The sequence below is a fragment of the Tenebrio molitor genome, chromosome 9 (assembly GCF_963966145.1).
Source record: "Tenebrio molitor chromosome 9, icTenMoli1.1, whole genome shotgun sequence".
In the NCBI taxonomy this organism is placed as follows: Eukaryota; Metazoa; Arthropoda; class Insecta; order Coleoptera; family Tenebrionidae; genus Tenebrio; species Tenebrio molitor.
In genome coordinates, this window is record NC_091054.1 from 17,965,358 (window position 1) to 17,986,227 (window position 20,870).

General features: G+C 32.5%; 1 long non-coding RNA gene across 2 annotated transcripts; it reads left to right on the forward strand.

Moving 5' to 3' along the window:
- The first annotated feature begins 300 nt into the window (after positions 1 to 300).
- Positions 301 to 1,014, forward strand: LOC138139182 (uncharacterized). Of its 2 annotated transcripts, none has more exons than XR_011162227.1 (3): positions 301 to 368; positions 439 to 536; positions 592 to 1,014. It is a non-coding gene; the product is annotated as an uncharacterized lncRNA (long non-coding RNA). The 2 variants fall into 2 exon arrangements; XR_011162226.1 differs by having other exon boundaries at positions 309 to 368; positions 426 to 536.
- The last annotated feature ends 19,856 nt before the right edge of the window (positions 1,015 to 20,870 follow it).

Here is a 20,870-nt window from a genome sequence, read left to right on the forward strand (position 1 = left end):
TCACGTCGTAGCAGAATCATACGCAAATAAACGTTCAAAGCATGGCCGTAGACAATTTGTGGTCTCAAACGCTAGTTTATAATAAATCATACCTCATGAATTTTAGACGTTGGAATTATAATTGTGCATTTTATTATTATTATAAGATAAGGGAAACAATTTATAAGATAAATAAGAGCAACATTTTACATTTGTAAGAGTAAGTAAATTATCAGCTTTATTGCCGAACGCGACGCCACTGGTACGGAGATGTTTCGTTTAAATGTCACATTTCAAAATTCAAGATTGTTGTTGTTGACAATTTAAGTGATTTAACCTAAAAAACAAATCTTCGATTTCGGCAATATTTACAGACGTTTATTGGAATTGTAAGCAATAATTATTCCAGAATAAGTTGTAAAATGGGTTTTACCATTAAAAAGAAGGCATTTTTATTAGATTATTTTCGAAAGAGGGTGAAACAAGAAAGTGAAGACTGGCCTTACTTTGTACCCCCTTACACTGAAGAATTTCAAGCCAAATGTCTGAACCTGATGGTATTGGTTATTAACAAGTTTATCAATGTCTTAAAATTATAATGCCTAATTTTAGTGAATCATAATCCATCATTAAGAAGAAGTCAGGTCAGTCCTTAGTTCAAATTTTAGAAATGGTGCAAAATGTTCGACAAATTATCAAGGAACATCCCTCAACTTCCATAAGGCGTTTAAGACTGCAAATTAAATTGAGTTAATGCACTTATTGCAAAAATTTTGAAGGAGGCTATTAATTTGTTTCCCTTGTGTGTTGCAAGAAATAAAACCCACACATTACCTTAAAGAAATTTTCACCATAAATGAATTTTGGCAGTCCATTTCACCTGACAGCTTCATAAGTGTTTTTGGAAAATATGAGAGGCGAGTTTGACTCTTTCTGGACCACAATGGAGAACATTTGGAGCAGTTTTTGTGAAAACTTATTTTTTGACCTTGGAATAATTTAAATGTTTTAATTAAACTGCTAGAAAAGATACGAGTAAGTTCTCAATTAACCAAAAATGTGAGAATAATAACTTTAGCACTTTTCTTACAGAAAAGAACAAAACAAAGAATTCTGAAAAATAATGACTTAAAATTTTGTAACCAAAGATTACGTGCCTTATGAAGGAATTTTATGTAACTGTGTGTTTTTTCCTTAATCAGTAATAAATAATAATTAATAATAACTTCCTTTTAAATCCATTATTCATGAATTACAAACAATTTATAAAGGCAATTAATAATAGATTTTTGAGAGGTAGGCAACCAACAAAACGAGTGCACAGCAATTATATAAAAGTGTCTGATTAGTATACGACGTACGTTTCGATAAAATAAAAGATGAGGTAGCACTCTTGATTTGGTTTCTTGTTGATCACTCTGTATATGGTATGTAACTTTTTAACTCAGATTATTATGTCTAGTTTTCTTGGTCATTTTCCTATGTTCTATGCATTTTTTTCAACAAAAACCCGTATTTCTACCAAAACATCAAAAAACAACTTTGAATTTGACTTTTTACCCTGATTTTTAACCCTAAGTTCTAACTCAGATTTTCCCAAATCGTCAATTTTTTTAGGAAAATGAGTCGATTTTCAAGTTTTATCGTTGAAGTTTGTTGAGTTTGGAAAAACAGCCCATTAAAGTCGGTTCAAAAACACAAAAATTGAGAAAATGACTTGTTTTTAGGCTCATTTTATCTATTGAAACATCAATTTTTTATGGAAACTCCCTATTTTTTATGACCTTTTTAAAAATGTGAGCCAGACGTAACAACTGAATCTGTGGTTTTTGTTGAAAAAAAGTGCATAGAAAATAGAAAAATGATTAAGAAAACTAGACATAATAACCTGAGTTAAAAAGTTACACATATTAGACTACTAAAATGGAAATCAATTAGTTTGCATCAAACAAATAAAGAAATATTGCATTGAATCATAAAAATAGAAGATCAAACTGGTGTGGAAATTTTAAAAATCGAATTCCATAAAAATTTGAGTTACCATTTAAAAAATACTTTGCTCACCCATCTTTATCAAGTCATTATATTACTAACAAAAAATTTTGATAAATAAATGGACAATAATCAATCGAAGTCTTGTACAAAATGTAAAACTGAAAAGACTTTAGAAAATTATTATAGGAATAAGAATCATTCAGATGGGCATCATGCAACTTGCAAAGAATGTTGGAGTTATAAAACGAAATCTGCACCAAGAGAAATACAAGATTCAAGTATTTGTAGTAAATGTAATATTGAAAAAAGTAATGATAATTATTTTCAAACTAGAAAATTTAAATGTGGTAAACAAACTATATGTAAAGAGTGTTATACCAAGGTTTGTACAAAATGTAAAATGGAAAAGACTTTAGAAAATTATTTTTTTAATAATAAACTTAATGACGCACATCAGTCGATATGTAAGAAGTGCTGGGCAGAATATTTTACAAATAATGAAAAAAGACCATGTCCTAAATGTAAAAGACCAATAGGAAGAGGACATATGGATGCACATCTTAAATTGGAATGGCACTCACTGATTAACTAAAAAAATTTTTAACAAAATATTTGTTAATAAAATTATTTAAACAAATTTTTCCTATATAAATGGAAGCTCAACTTAGAAGCTTGAAACGCAGACAAAGATATATAAAAGAATTTCAAAGAGATATAAACAATAAAACCAGAACTCAATTACATGAGTTTATAAAAAATTTTAAAGTAAGAGGATATTCAAGAGCATCTAAACAAGAACTGATTGATTTTATAAACGGTCAAATCCCTAAAGGTAAAACATTTTAAAAAAATAAAATTACAAATCTTAAACTTTTACAACAATTACAAGTAGATGATGATTTAATAATTCCACCAAGAGAAAGGAGAGAGGGAATTGAAAATAAAACAAAAGATTTAAAAGAATTACCTCAATACGATGACGAAGATGAAGAAGAAGTTAAAGTAGTTCGAGTTAAAGGAACTTGGAATGATATGCTTGTTGACTATAGATTTTATTCAGATATAAATCAACATGATTTATCAATCTATCTAGATCGAATTCAATCATATGTAAGAGACAAAATTAAAAAGGGATTTAGAAAACATAAAGCGGTAACAATAAAACTACTTGCTATGGTCCTATATGATGAACTTGATACATCTGGAAATGTGATTGGATTACGTAAACAATTTTTTCCTAGTAGATTAAGATTTTAATTCAAAAAATACAAAATATAGATTTAACAGAGTCTTGTATGCTGATTTACAATCTAGTAAACATACTCATCTTAGAGGAGGGACCTTTATTAAATTACCAACATATTATAAAAATAAAAAGTGTTGCATTAATGTGAAAAATACAAAAACAAATAAATTCAAATGCTTAAAACAAGAAAATCTCAGATGTTTTGAATATGCATTAGAATAGTTATTTTTATATTAAGTGCGTGAAGAGAGTGTTTTTTGTGCATGAAAAGGTCTTTTACGCCGAGACGAAGGTCGAGGCAGTATAAGCCTTTGAATGCACAAAAACATCTTCGCGCACGAAATATAAACAATATTTTTTCTATAATTGATTCAAAAAATTGAAATTAAAAATTCAAATTTTTGAAGGAACTCTGAAGTTTCAATGCAGTGACCATGCTGCTAGGTAACTAATAAAATACAGTGCGTGAAGTGAAACACAGAAATAGTCGTGTGCGTGAAATCGCATTTCACACACTGTTTTGTATGGTTTCTATGGTTTCGATCTTACTAACAATGCAAAAAGAAATACACGTTAGAAAATGACCCACTTCAGGCACCGATAACTATGCGTGAATTTCAATTTTTTGAATCAATAATAGAAAAAGTATATTAAATCCAGCTGATAAAAATTCAGAGAGACCATCTAACTATAAAGGCGGCCTTACACCAAGGCAACAATTGGCAACATGTTGCCTGCAACATTTTTTAGTAATGACCGGCAATATTACTAAAAAATGTTGCGGGCAACATGTTGCCAATGGTTGCCTTGGTGTAAGGCCGCCTTAAGGGTGACCGATACTGGCGAAGTGTTTCAGTTTTGCCACCTTTATAACGCAGCCACTAATACGCAGTAGAGTATATAGATAAGTATGGAAACCAAACTGAATTTTTACCTGAAATAATAAGCCCTGAGGCCCTGACCGTTTCCATGCCCTTACCGAAAGGTTCTGGTTTATCTGGTTTATCAGACAAACAATAAATACATTTCTTATTTTGTCTAAAAATGTAAGACATAATTTTCTTCTGGAAAATTGTCGAATAATAAAATTATTAATATTATAATAGATTAAAAGGGTCCAATAATATGAAGTCCCAAAATTCACGCCCATAAATAAATGTCTTTTTCGCATTAGACACATTAGACGTCGTATGCGAAAAAGACATGTTTTTGCAACGAATTACATACAAGATTTTTTCTAATTCCGTAAAGTATTAGGCAAAAACAAGAAAAAAGAAATACAGATTTTAATTTTTTTAATTCACTAATTTATTACTCCTATCATTCTATCACTCTCTATCTACTCCAATTCATTTATTACAAAAGTGATATTTATTGTTACAATTTTGTATTGAAAAATATGAAAAACTAAATATAGAGTACCCGTACATATAATAGAAGAGAATATTCAAAAGTATGAATAAGTCTTTTGTTGCGGATGTGTGCAGACGTGTTCCAACGTGCTCCGTTCTGTTTTCCATTTGCCAGTGCTTAGTGTGATTCGTATATTTTCGAAAGTTATATCGTTTTGTAACTCAGATATTACTTGTACCTTTGCATATCCAACTTTTGCAAGTTTTTACGTAAGTACTCAAAGCACCTATACTTATTTATTGCCGTATTTAAATACATTTTTCAACGAGACAGATACGATCCGTATCTTACCGTGGTTTTTGTCCTCTGGGGTTTTTGTACCTAGCAATACACAGCGTTGCGTTATAAAAACATTAAAAATAACAAGCGGGTGAGCCTCTTGCATATTAATTAGGTGCAATGAGTGCTAATTGTTGCCACTGCTCTAAGGATGTTAGTGGAAAAGCGGCACACGTTAAGTGTGATGGCTGTTCATTAAACATCCACATACGTTGTCTGACTTTGAGTGAAAAAGAAGTTGAATCTATCAAATCTCGGTCTGCTAATATTAAAGTGCTCTGCAACTGATGCAACGTAACGTTCAGTACTATGGCGGAGATAAAAACTCTTGTTAATAGTATGAAAACGTCATTTGATGAACGTTTTGCTCAGTTGGAGACTCTGATTCGCTCGAATACCACAAACACTAACCCTGCAGATCGAAAGGCAATTATTAAGGAGTCGGCGGAAAGGTCAGTTCGAGCCTGCAATGTCATCTTATATAATGTCAAGAAAGATCCTCATGTTGAAAATGTGGAGATCGCAAACGATATTTTGAAGGTTATCGACACTTCGCTGGCTGTATCCCCTGAAAATGTTGTCCGTTTGGGAAAGAGTAGCGGCAGGAAACCAGCTTCGCTTAAACTGCGTTTAAATAATTCCGATTCAGCTCGATCATGCTTAAAAAAACAATCAGTTCTTTTGGGTAAGGATGTTTATGCGAAAATTGTTATAAGAGAGGACAGAACACCTCGTCAAATGCAGTATCTCAAGTCACTACGTGAAGAATTAAATCAGCGCATAAACTCCGGTGAAACTAATTTAACAATTAAGTATATTAATCGCGTGCCCCAGATCATTACCATACAAAAAAAACTGATTGTCGAAAATTTCAATATATCTGTTCTCTATACAAATATCTGTTCAATAACGTCCAAATTTAACGAGTTGCTTGTAGAAGTACCTTACCAACCATCGTCGCCCTCTCGGAGACATGGTTAAAGAAAGGTTAAAGTCATCAATTATAGATAGTGTAATTAATATTGATAATTACTTACTATTTCGAAACGACCGGTCGTCTCTTAGGGGGATGGCGTTTGCATCTATGTTAACAAATCGGTTATTAGTAAAAATTTAAAAAAGGTAGCTCGGTGGCCGCATGGCTGTCGGAGACAGTGCTCCGAGGTCGCGGTCCCGGCGCTAGTGGGTTCGAATCCCACCGAAGGGGGAGGATTTTTTCGAAGGAAGGAACCTCCGCCGGGCCATGGATGTGTGTGTATGTCTATCAGGGGCTGACGGTAGGGTGGTGGAAGGAAGAGCGACACTCTTCCGACACCACCGCGAGGTCAGCAGGGTTCGAATCCCAGGCCGGATGGGCCTCCCATGGATGTTGTGTGTTGTTGTATTCGTGTTGTGTCGTCCAGAAAAAGGAGAAGAGAGAGGGTGGGCGTGGGTAGCCGGGGAAAGTACCCCGGAGCCCCGCCGCACCACAGGAAAGATGACAAAAACAAACCGACCGTAAAAGGTACCTGATAGGCCAAATAAGGTGAAAGGGGAAAGGCATTTAAAAAAAAAAAAATAGTAAAAATTTACTATTACAGAACTTAACATTTCTATCAAACCCTACGATTCTGTATGGATTAAATTCGAAAACGATCAATTTAATTTTGTCATTGCATGTGTCTACAGACCGCCAACAAATTCGGTCTTAAACAGCCAGAATAATGACATAACCTTACTTGACACAATTGCATCTACCTTGGAAAAGTTTCCTAATTTAATTATTCTGGGAGATTTCAATTTTCCCAACATTAACTGGTCTTCAAAAACTAGCGCGACAACTTCGAACACAGAACAGATATTTGTAGATTTTTTGTCAGAAAATAGTTTTTCTCAATTAGTCAATGAACCCACCAGGTACCGAACTTGTTAAAATCCATCTTTATTAGATCTAATTTTAACAACGGATGAAAATCTTGTGACTTCAGTGAAAGTTTCAAGTTCCATAGAAATTTCAGATCATTCAACTATAAAATTTGATTTACAATTGCTTCTTTACCCTGATAAAAAAATACAAGGAATATAATTATATTAAAACTGACTTTGAAAACCTTAACAATGAACTATCGCTTGTTGATTTAAATATTTTAAAATCATTGTCTACTCAGTAACAATGGGACAAACTCTTATCAATTATTAGAACATATGTGCATTCTAACTCTAGATTATTTAGTAGAAGGTTAAATTGTAATAAACCTTGGATTGACGACAGCCTCCTTAATAAAGTAAAATACAAAAAAAAGTTGTGGAAAAAATATAAACAAACCCTTAGCAATAGTCAAATATTACGGGTAGAACATCGAAGGTTTTCTAATCAACTTAAAGCTGAGATTAGACGAGCAAAAAGCAAGTATGAACATTCATTAATTGACAAACCGAAAGCATTTTATTCATATGTTAGAAAGCGCATTGCAGGTCGAGTGTCCGTTCCGCTTGTGCGTGGGGTGGGTGGGCTATTGTGCTCCAATTTTATTGAAACGGCAGACACCTTGGCGGGAAGCTTTGCATTAAGTTATAGCATACCGGCATTAATTAGCACAGTCCCTGTCGTGACCACGTGGAATGGTATTAAATTGTCACATGTCGATTTTGATCCGGGGATTGTTGAAGAATATCTTCTTCAGCTCTCTGTTGATACAGCACCTGCTCCAGATCAAACAATGTCAGCAAAACTCCTAAAAAATTGCGCTATATCGTTGTCTACACCTCTGTCTGAAATAATGACATCCTCGTTCGCGGCTGGTGTTCGGCCAAAGGAGTGGTTATTAACAACTGTTACCCCATTATACAAATCAGGAGACAAACTTGATCCGGTAAATTATAGCCATGTGAGTCTTAGGTCCATAAGCTGCAAGGTAATGGAAAAAATCATTGTCAAGCAGCTATTGGCACACATGGAAGATAACAATCTTATCCCAGAGCAACAGCGTGGGTTCATACCTGGCAGGTCTGTGGTGACTGGTTTGCTATTTCTACGAATACTTGGACAAAAACGATGGACAGCAAGCAACCACTCGATATTTAGTGGAGTAACGTTAGGTTTTTATTTCGGAACCGGTAGCAAGAGCTCGGATTTGAACGAAATTTTTTTAATGTGTTATAAATAAAACATATTAAAACCTTTATAGGTTAAAAATTGCCGCTCATTGTTTGTTTCATTAATTTATTGTTTATTTATAAGAACTGAAATTTTCCAGTTAGAAATCGTTATTTTCGCAAGAAAAATACTAGAGAACAATATAGAATGACTTTGGGAAGAGTATATTGTTATATTGAAACTTGTTTGGAATTAATTGTATGTGGAAAAAGAAGAACAATAGGCAGATGTTCGGTAGCCCGTTGTTGACCGGCTCAGATAGAAACACGTTCAGTTTGTCTTCTAGAGTCGCATAGTTAGCATTTTTTGAAGAAAATATATAATTATTTTTAATGGTTTTTGACAAAAAAGTGTTCAGTAATACCATGCGATCGAAAATTAAAAAAAATCCAGAGGTCCGTGAGTAATACACTTCAGTTGGCAACACGTAAAAATGTAATTCAAATGTCATCAGATGTCATGACAATGGAGAACTGTCATTATTAATTATTGACTATTAAAATTGCTATTGCAATATGTTCACTTCATAGCAAAACATTTTCATTGTGCAGTGTTACTTCAGAAACGGCGAATCGTCCTATTCAACACCTCTAGTTTTCGAGGAATTTCAACAATACAAAAGTTTCCGGACTTTCAAGGCACTTACAGTGGAGAGTAAAGAAAACCAGACATAATTTTTGACATAACAGTCATAAGTGTGAAACCGCCCTTCCTACATTTAAACTTATTTAGACTGATTGTGACAGTTCAGTTAATACCTGTGCTACAATCGTATCAAAAATAAATAACTCTCTAGGATTTAGGGATATTCGATACTAGGTTGCCATAAATTTGGTTAGGTTGGGGGCTATGTGGTTTCTGGTGGCAGACAAAAGATATCTCAAAAATGTAAGGCTGTGCCTAATTCCTTGTCATAGTTGCAAATTAATGACTAATGCCTCGCTAAGTGATAGATGATTTTTCGTTTCACAATCAATTTTGGTGTCTGTCGGCATATTTAATTGAACTTAATCCCTCAATTCATAGTAACCAACCTTAGGCATTCAAAATTACTTCTGAAAATTCTAGTTACACAACATGAAAAACGTTATTTCTCTAAAAGTTCGAAATATAGGGAGTAATTTATTTTTGACAAGGTAGTAGGTACGTCTGATCAATTCTTCAAATGTTCCAGTTGTCCTAAACTTGACAATAAAGAATGGATTATATTGAATTTTTGAAAATGTCACAATTTTGATGTCCGTTTTTTTTTACTCCCAACTGTACCAACAACTTGATTATTTTGTTTTTCCATTCCTGAAAAACAACGTATTCAAAAATAGGCCACTGTAATTGCCCACCATCAACAATTTTAGATGAAAATGACATAGAAGAGGATGAAACCGGGGAAAATATTTAATTTTTATAATACACTCTTAATAAATTTTTACTTTCAGCATCTCTTGTATATTTTTTACCAATACCTGTCAGAATGATCGTTTGAAGAGTTCTACTCACTTTGAATTTTAAGTAATTCATTGTCTTAGATTTTTTTTTTGGTATCATGTTGTATTGGTAGGTGCTATTTAAGTTATTCTTTGCCAAAGAATATCCGACAAACAAAACATTAAACACAGGAAATAAGATTTTAATGAAAAATGATAAAAGCTGTTTTTAGAAAAAAAATTTATGTTATAACAAATTGTCAAAATTTGAACAGTATTTTGAATTAGTATCTCGTATTGACAAATTAAAAATTTTAACACGTAAAACAACCGACAAAAACACAACATGGAAGTAGCGCAAACTTTTCAATAATTTATTTAAACAAAACAATTTGGTTGCCATGGTGACCATAGCACTCCCGATCTTTGAAAATATCCCAATTTAACTATTATAAAAAAAAATAAGCACAAATATAATTTCAAGATTATTTATTAAAGAAATCATAATGAGTCGCTTTTTGTGCCGGTGAGTGTATTTCCCACTATCGGGCCTATTCTGTAACTCGTCTGTTAATTTTAACCATCCGCTAATAAATTAATTTTTAACAACCGGTTATCTACAAATAACCAAAATTCTATTCTGTAAGACAAACTATTAACGGGTAGGTTAAAAAGCATTATTTTAGCGGCTAGGTTATTTTGAAGAATGAAGTCAGGCACGGAAGCGTACAAATACATATGGCAACGTCGCAAATCACTGTCAGCTGGAGGAACAACAGTCATAATTATTTGCAAAATTATACCTAACCTCAACTAATAGTTGCAGACTACATTGGTACGGGCACAGACTACTCAAAAACGTGAAATTGAAATTAAAAATCGACCGGTTTTTGTTCTTTTTTCAAAACTCAACAGTTTATGATTTATCGAATTGTTGCATTACTTTTGCCCCTCACTCTATAAATGAAAGTAATTGGTAATTGGTACCACTTGTATACGACAACCCTCGTTAAGCGGCAATAAACCACTCAAGGAATCAAAAGTTCGTTTTAAATATCGATAGATGCACTTTAGGTATCAACTCAAATATGTTACAGCTTGCCCATTATAGCTTGAGCTGTGAGGGATGCGCAGAGTTGAATAAAAAGGTCAGATAAAGAGGTCCTGGAAGCGGCAAAGAAATGCGACAAAATTAGTGAAGTAAGACCACTGCGCATCCGGTTCTTACAGCTCAAGCTACAATGAGAAAGCTGTACAGGATGATTCCTTTTACCGCCGGTGGCAAAATTACCCTTAAGAATTGAGAAAAATTTATGGAATTGACAGATTTGATTTGTCGAAAAATTTACTTACGAGTACATTTGTCGCCTTCATTCCAGTTCATGCACCAAAAGAATATTCATCGCGAATGCCATTATAATTTGGAACCGTATTGACGTAAGTTAATTTTTAACGGCTGGGTATGACCACCCGCTAAAAATTAGCAATTTGAGTTAAATTTTAACAACTTTTGGTTAAAATTTTGGCTTAGAGAATAGCGCAATGGATTAAAATATTTTAACCGTTGTTTTAACGTTTAACTTTTAACCAAGTGTCTTACAGAATAGGCCTGAATGAGCGTCAATTTTTAACCTATATAGTTTTAGTATTTTGTATTCATGACATAAAAAAAATAAATTATTACAATCGGAACTCTTGCTACCGGTTCCGAAATAACGCCGTATTTTTGTGTATCGTTACTCCACTAATTATATATCTTGACTTCAGCAAGGCTTTCGATAAGGTCCCGCATGATTTATTGTTGAAAAAGCTGAAGTCCCGCGGCATTGATGGATGCTTACTTCGTTGGATCGGAGCATTCCTGGCGAATCGTACGTTTTGTGTTAGAGTGGGAAAAGTCACATCATCTCTCAGGTCTGTGGTAAGTGGCGTTCCGCAGGGCTCTGTTTTAGGACCGATTCTGTTTTTGCTGTATACATGTGATTTATTACGTAGTATTGAAAACTGTTATTCCGCATATGCGGATGATATAAAAATATTTGGTGATCCACAAAAAACAGACCTACAAGCGAAACTAAATATTGTAACGGAGTGGAGTAAAAAATGGCAGATTCCTCTAAATACGTCAAAATGTTGTGTATTACATTGTGGCATAAACAATCCTAAATTGGTTTATTTCATAAACGGAAGCGAATTGTTGGTTAAGAAATCTCATAACGATTTAGGAGTGATTGTTACAGATACATTAAGTTGGTCTGAACAGTGCTTAGCTTCTGCGGGTAGGGCAAGGAGGGTGTTGTATTTGCTTAAACACGTGTTTGACAATGCTTCACCAGATCTGGTATCCAAACTCTATACAACATATATCCGACCTCACCTTGAGTTTGCTATTCCTGTATGGAGACCAAACTTGATCAAGGACAAGAACATTTTAGACAGGGTGCAACACGAAGTGACAAGATGGAATCCAGATTTAAGGAAACTGAACTATGAGCTCCGACTAGAAATGCCTCCTTTATGCAGGAGACAAGACAGAGCTGACTTAATTCAAATGTTTAGAATTGCACATCAATTGTTTCCGGGCTGTATGGGTGACTTCCTTGAATTTGCTCTCGATCAGAGACTTCGTGGCCACGATTATAAAACTCAAAAGGAATCTTTTAAAGGTGTGGTAAGACAGTCTTTCTTAACAAATCGAACATTCACCTTGTGGAACGGACTCTCTCCTGAAACTGTCAATGTATCCACTGTCCACGCTTTTAAGAGGATGTTGGACAGAAATTAATTTACATCTGCGTCTTAAATTAAGGTTTTTGTGTTATATTTTTTTTTAATATAATATAATATAATATAATATAATATCATCTTGCTTTTCTTCAATTTCATAAACATTTATTGCAATATTTAAAAACTCTTCATTATTTTTTTTTTTTTTTTAATTTAAAAAATAATGAAGAGTTTTTAAATATTGCAATAAATGTTTATGAAATTGAAGAAAAGCAAGATGATACATATAGCATTGAACTTAGATATCCAAGTCAAAATTATAAAGATAGAAAATGTGTTAATCTATTAATTTATAAAAAATCATGTTGTAGGAATTAAGTAAGTGCTTTATTAAAAGGTCAAATAACAAAAAGAAATAGAAAACGTTACTTGTGTCAAAAATCTCAAAGATCATTTGAAAAGGAAGAAAAATATAATCAACATGTTGAATCATGTACTATTCCGGACATGGAATCTTGGCCACAACTGACATTTAGCTGACAAATATGTGTGAACGGGCCTTTATTGAATATAACCCAACTTTTGACTCGATAATGATGCCATTTCCCTGCTTTTTTGATGTCACAAGAAAAACTTCAAAGTGATTTTTAATAATTGTCATTTATTAATGACACTAATGATTGGTTTACATCATTTTTTTTAGAAATGTCAAAAAAATGTTGGCCAAGATTCCGTGTCCGGAATAGTACATATATATGAAAAAACAATTGTTGAACTACCAACAAAAGGAAAAAACACAAGACACTATATATCAAATGGAGCAGAGCAATGGCATCCATGTTCTGTTAGTTTAGATTTTGAATGTTTAAAAAAAAAATTAAAAACACAAAAATAAAAAATACAATATAGTAATCATCTTCGACTCCGGGCAGGCGTTGTCTGATTCTTTCTTGTAGAATAAATGGTACTTGTCAATATGGGTTTGGTCTTAAATATCACAGAGATATTAGAGGTGGAAATATTTTTCAATCTATAAAAAAAATTGCTATACCTGCATTAGACTTTTTATATCGTAATATATTAAAACCTTTTTGGAAAAATAATAAAGAGGATATCATTCAAGGTGTAACTTCAGGGCTTAAAAATATAGCGTCTACATACGTAAAATCACCGCGGTTTTCTACTTATAAAGAAGAAATTATAAATCCTATTCTAAACAAAATGAAAGAAAAATCGTTGAATGAACATTTACGAGGCGACGGATTAAAAAAGAACATGTCAAAAAATTCGGACAAGGTCTTCATGAGCAAAACGAATCGATTAACTAAAAAATCAAAGGAAATTATTAAAAATCTGCTGAAGGCTGAGGTTTTCTAAAAGACTTCTTTTTATTTAAATAAATGGAAAATGTTGTGGACAATTTATGGCGTATTGATTGAAATGCCTGTAATTGATGAATCAACAAAAAGTTATACTTACAATGAAATAAGAGAAAGTAATATCAATGTGAAAGAACTTGGAACGTATACGCTCGAAACTAACATAAGCGGATGGAAGCATTTATCAGGTGCTTATATTTTTGTCAAATCTAAAATTAAAAACAATCCAAATAATTATGCAACTATATCAAATAATGGGATAAATGATTTTGACTATGTGAGGTTATTCTATGAAGAGGTATTAATAGAAGAAACAAATTATGTGGGTGTTGCTACGTTAATTTCAAATCTGATTGAATTTTCAGGAGATGTATCTGATACTTCAGCATCACAATTATGTTGGTATCCAGACACAGCAGATTCAGCAGATACATCTCAATATAAATATGATGCGCAAAATAAATCGGAAAAATTTAAAGATTTAGACGTTGATATAAAAACTATTGTTTCAAAAATCACAAATAATTCGGCATTCAATAAAGGATATTCGGAGAGATGGTTGTTAACAAAAGATGAAAAAACTATTACAAAATCTATTCCTTTATCTAAAATTTTTCGATTTGTTCGAGACTAACAAAGTTTTGAATGGAAAAATTCGCATTGAATTACGTAAAAATTGAGTGAAAAATATATTACACGCCAAAGTTGATGGAAACTATGATTATGAAATATCTGATATTAGTTTGTGGATCCCAATAGCAAAACCCTCACTAGAAACTGAAAAAATATTATCTTCATTATTGGTTAACAAATCTAACTTTCTTTGTGGATGGAATGCACTTAACTGTTACCGTAGTAATTTGTGGTCTTCTGGAAGTGGAAACTGGCGCGTTGTAAATAATCAAAATAAAATATCTAGAGTTTTTATAGTTTTTTCTAGAGCCGAACGAAATGATAATTTTACCAAGACAATGATGATTTTTGACAACATGAATTTAGAAAGAATAAATATTAAAATCAATGGTACCCAAAATCCTCCTCATGAATATCAGGTGAATAATGAGGATTTACAACGTTTGTATGCCGCATTCCTCTCATGTAATTATAAAAACGATTTGGATGAAGGTAGGTGTGTTAGCTATAAAGATTTTTGTAACCTCTATTTAGTTGTTGCTTTTGATGTAACAAAAGAAAATGATGAAAATTTATTTAGTAAAACAAAATCATCTGAACTAGAAGTTAATTGGACATTACAAGATTATCAAAATGTTAATTACTATATACAGGGTGTCTCAAAAATGGCGCCCAATCTCTTGAGGGGTTAAACTATTTGAAGAGTTGAGTTCAATTTCGTTGTGAATTTTTTTTCCTTTGACTATTTTCTAAGTTACATACATTTTAAAATAAGCAAATTTGGCAACATCGGTTGGTATGCACAATCAACTAAACCAATTCTCCTTTGAGGTAAATGTTGCCACTGTTATTTTATCGTATTTTAGTAGGTCATTACTCTAAAAAGAATTACTTCGGTGTTGTTCTACTACCTAAAGGGGTCTTGGAAAAGGTAACAATGTAAAGTAATTTATAATTCAGCTGTAAAATTTGGTAATAAAGGAGATGCATCTCTTTGAAATTACCATATTTAAGAGCAAGTTATACAAAATCTGCTGCTCCGATCAAATTTTGTATTGAGATTTACCTTCCCAGACTTCTGTTCTTTAAGACCCTTAGGAGATTGGGTGCCATTTTTGAGACATCCTGTATACTTATGCTGTATGCTGAGTCAAAGACAATGAATGATTATATAGTTATTTGGATCACAAGTCCAGAAAATGATATTTTGCGAGTGTGAGTGATATTGCGTAGCCGAGGCGGTTTAGCCGAGGCGAAGCAACACGAGCACTCGCAAAACATTTTCTGGACGTGTAATCCACAAAATTTTTCATGCCGACAAATTTAAATAATTTTTAAAAAGTTAAAAATTTGTTTCACAAGTGGAATCGAACCCGCGACCCTCGCGTTCCTGCGCCGAAACGGAGTCCGTTCAATGCTGCCTGCCCATTCTCTAGTCAAGGTCACTTTTGTAAGTACTAGGCCGGGAATTTTACGTTCCCGGCGGATTTTGAATCATGCAAAACCGTCGATAACGGCCGGCGGCATGAAAAAGTATATTTATCACCTAATCAAATAAAAAAACTCCAAAGTTGTAAAGAAAAAAGAATAGATTGTAATATAAGATTTGATTTAACAGAAAGACTTAATAAAACTATTAAATTAAGAGAAAAACAGATTGATGAAATTAAAAAATGTAAAAAGGAGAAAAAAATACTGTAATATCAAATTTTCTCCAACACAGATATAGGTGGATTTTTACCTGCTTTAATTCCTACAGCGTTAGCTGTAGCCAAAGCATTGGGACTAGGTGCAGCTGGTTATACAGGTACTAAATTAGCACAAAAAGCCTTTGGAGATGGTATAAAAAAACAATAAAAAAAAAAGACAACGAAGCCGAAGACATATGGACAAGGAATAAAATTGATAGGAAAAAGGGGTTAAGTAATATAGAAATATCTGATATTACGAAAAATGAGAAGAATTCGGCTTTACCTCATGAAACTACGCGAAAATTTCGAGGTGTTTTTGCAATTGATATGTTACGAAAAAAAATTAAAAAAGATGAATCAGGTATAATTAATTTTCAACCCTCTAATTGTTTTGGCTCACACTGGGTATGTTACATAAACAAACCACATTTAAGAAATATTTTATACTTTGACAGTTTTGGTATTTCTCCACCAGAAAAAATTAAAACATATTTATTAAGTAGCGGAAAAAATATTGTGTGGAATAGCACACAATTGCAAATGAATTCTTCTGTATTATGTGGTCATTACTGTATATACATATGTAATAATTAATGTAAACAGAGGCAAAGATTTTTATGATATATTATATTCTTTTAAACAGATACCGTGTAGTTTAAATGAGAAAAGATTCGCTTCGCTCATAAGTAAATAATAGAAGAAACAAAATTTATTAACCTTACAAACTTAGAGCCAGAAAATGGTGGAGTAATAATTACATTAGAACCAGATAATATTGAAGATATTGTTAAAAACGAAAAGTGAAAATTATTTATACCAAATATATTTTAATGATGGTAAAGTAATGAAAGATCATATGAAAAATAATACATTATACTTTACATTTAATTTTCTATAGCTGAACCAGAATAAAATATTATTATTAAATGAAAGAATATTTACAAAAAAGAATGTACGTTTATCGTAAAAGTTATAAATATTTTTTAATATTAAAAATATGTTCTTCCTTTGGAAAAGCTTTATTTGCAACATCTGCTTTAGGTGGAATAGTTTTGCCCCCGCTTTTTGCAATTATTCCTTTATCAGTATTAATAGAAATTTTAGATAATCAATTCAATACAACAGTTAAACTAAATGAACGTATTGAGGAGTATAAATCATCTTACAAGTTTTATTCAGAATTATTGCATTTGTTTAATGCTAAGAAAAGCACAGAAATTGAAATTAATTTGCTTGAAAAAGATTTTATTAATAATTTAAAATATTTTTCGGTTGAGAAATACCTGAAGAAAATGGGACTCAATGGTTATTAATTTTTTTTTCAAATACATGACTGGCAAGGCCAGCCCAGAGGCGAAGCCGATGACAGAACCAAAAGAAATTAAATTATTTGATTTAAAGACTGATAAGAGGTATGATATTACTTCTATAAGTAAATCAGATAATGTTGGTCCAACTAATGGATTATTTTTTATTTTAGAGGGACACTTGAAGTTATATTTATCCGTTGTTGACTTATTTTCAGACTCTACAAAAATTAATAAGTTGTATGAGTTTCATATTTTCTTGATATAAAACAAATAGTGTTTCTGCAAAGAAATAATATGATCTTCAACTCTAATGATTGTGAAGATTGTTTTTGTAATATAATTACTTCTGAAGATCTTCCATTAGTTCAATTTGATATTTAAATCGCTTTGTCCATGAGTCGACAGCGTCCACGAATTTATTCTATTAAATGGAATATTTTATTCTTTTCCTATTTTTCACTACTGTAAAAAGTTCAGATGATGTTAATATTACAAGATATTTAGAACAATTTGGGTATTTAGAGAGTAATGGATCATTATTATCTGGAACGTCTTTGACTAGTGCTTCGCATACCAATGAAGCATTAATAAGGTTTCAAGAATTCTGTAATTTACCAACTGATGGAACATTAAATCAAGAAACACTTGCATTTATCAGTAAACCTAGATGTGGCGTTAAAGATAATCCAACAGCTTATAGAGTTCATTATCAATAGAGAGCGGATAGTTAGGCAAATGCCTTTTGCCTGCCTTTTTTGCCTTTTTCATGCATTTTTTCTAAATTTGCCTTTTTTAAGAAAAAGATGCCTTTTCTGCCTTTTTTGGTGTTTTTCGGTCAGATTTATTGAATTTAGAAGAAAATTTAAAATACAAACTTCAATTATCAAGAAATTTGCTTTGGAAGAACCACCTAATTGCTTTTTAATTTTCCCTAAAATTAAATATTTCTTAGTACCTTTCAGCGTCACATTGTCCCTTTCATAGTTGTCGGACCAATAATCCTCTTTTACCTGGAACTAAACAATGAGTTCATTGAGGTAAGTATTTATCGCCGCCTAATGGGTTTTCGGCTTTTAAAATGTTTAAAATCCAAGATTAAAGTGTATATAAAAGGAGCCGAATTTACCAGCTCTCTTTCATTCTAATTTCTTTGTTGTCTGTGCCGTGTGTAGTGCCGTGCTAGGTAGTGATAGTGTGCTATTTCAAAATGCCACCGGTGAAAACGTGCCAAGTTGAAAAATGGACCAAATTGGACAAAAATTTAAGTGATCGAATCAAAGAGGTAGGTAATACTAATACATTTCCACATTATGTCGATTAATTTATTTAACTCTTACTAGGTTGTGGATGCTTTTGATTCAGCTTCTGCACAGACCATTGCAAAATCACAAGCAGCGTTTCGCAATAATGCGGTAAAAAGTGGATTAATTTTTATTAAAACACATTATTCAACTTTGCCACAAGTAATAAAAGATTTAGAGACCCGTGGCTTGTCTTTGGTTGAATATGTAGATATTTTTGAGGATGCTAAACTTGCTGTTGAAAAAGTTTCCGGTGATGTGGGTAAAAAGATCCAGACGAAACTAAAGGACGTGCTAGCCAGAAATCCTGGAATTCAAACAATTATGGATGTAGCTGTAATTCATAGGGAGGGCGTAGGGACAACACCTTTAACTATTAAACAAACAAGTGCCTTAAAATTTGCACCAGTAACATCTTGCGATGTTGAGCGATCGTTCTCGCATTATAAAACTATTTTATCAGATAGACGGCAAAATTTATTGCCCGAAAATATAGAAAAATACCTGGTTTCTTCGTGGAAAGTAGATGTTTAAGTTTTTCTATAGTGTGTATAATCTGAATGCTTTTTTGAATAAAGAATAATTTATTAAATAAATTGCCTTTTTTGTCCATTTTTGGTACTTTTCTTGCCTTTTTTTTTGCCTTTTACGCCATTTTTTCTTGCCTGACTATCCGCTCTCTAATTATCAAAAATGGAATAAAACAAATCTTACATGGTATTTTTCGTTAGCTACAAACGAGATAAAAGAATTAGCACAAAAAGCCTTTGATCAATAGGAATCTGTTTCAAATTTAAAGTTTAATTACAATAGTGTTAAACCGAACATACTTATTTCATTTTCTAATACGCTGTTTCAACATAATCATAATTCACGGTGTCAAAGAGGAATATGTTCTAGCAGTTTTGACGGAAAAGGTAATGTTTTAGCACATGGCTTCTTTCCAAATAATGATAAATGTTTAGGAATTCATTTTGATAAATCAGAAAATTGGTATTTTGGTGAATCAGGCAATACACCTGACGGTCAGACTAATTTTTATACTAATTTTTTACACGAAATCGGACACATGTTAGATATTGAACATTCTGCAAATAATAATTCAATTATGTACGCCTATTATAAAGGTGATATTGATAAATTAACTCAAGACGATATGTGGGCAATTCAATATTTATATGGACGACCTGAACGATTAAAATATGAATTAATACCAACAACAACAACAACAGTTAAACCTACTGTAAGCAAAGTCTGGCAAAGCGTCCCTGAAGACGGAGTTAAAGATACAGTTGGTAATTCGTCTTCGACTCATGAGCCTTTGGTGAATTTATGTGATTTTAATAAAGAAATTGATACATTTTTAATTGCAAATCATCATATGTATATTTTTGAAGTGAAACTTTTTATGGGAGGGTCTTGAAATTCTGATCGGCAACCTTTTTGTGTGACGAAAAGTGGTGGGGGTAAACACTATCGGGTCGAGTGTGAGCGAGAATGCATTTAGCGCGTAGCCAAAGCACTGGCACAGCTGCGCCGGCGCGTGATCAGAAATTGTGGCGGCCCCAGATATCAGGTTCAAACGTGCAAAATAATAGTTCTTTTCGATATAAGGACGCTGTCACATCATTTTTCAGGTCAGGTCAGGTCAGGTGTAGTCGGCGTTTTAATTTTCAATATTTAAAATCCGCGCTTAAACTGCTTAAAGAGTTAGCGGTGGAGCGTGCTTTGGCCACGCGCTAGATGCATTCTTGCCGAGTGGGAGCAGTGTCTCGCACAACGTTTGCGCCAATATTTCCATCTCACTTAAATGTAAGTTAATCTGTTTGACACGATACAAACATCCCTTAAAATTGTGTATACTTCTGTCTTTGTCACACTCACGACATTTATCGATAATGTACTCTCTTTAATTTGGAGGCTTAAAAATGAACAATGAGTTACGCATTTCGATATTGTTTAGTGTTATCGTTGTTTATAATTTATTTTCTTCATTAAAATATACAATTTTGTTGTGAATACGCTATTTAAAAGTGATTGAAGAATAATTACAATGTTTCCCTGTAATACAAAAGTTTCACTTCTATCGTGCGTCTTTACGACACATTCTGTTTTTTTTATAAGAAATATGTTTGGTTAGTCAATTTAAAAGACATGACTTATGATAAAGAACCGAAATTAATTATAGATTATTTATATTTTTTGCCAGAAGATTTTTAAGAAATTTCGCATATTTATCAAAGACTTTCAGGTGATGTTTTAATAGTTGTTAAAAATTTATATTATTTAATTCATTTTCCAAGTTTTAATGTTAAAAGTGGATACAATGGTCAATCTATTGAAAATTTAGGAATACC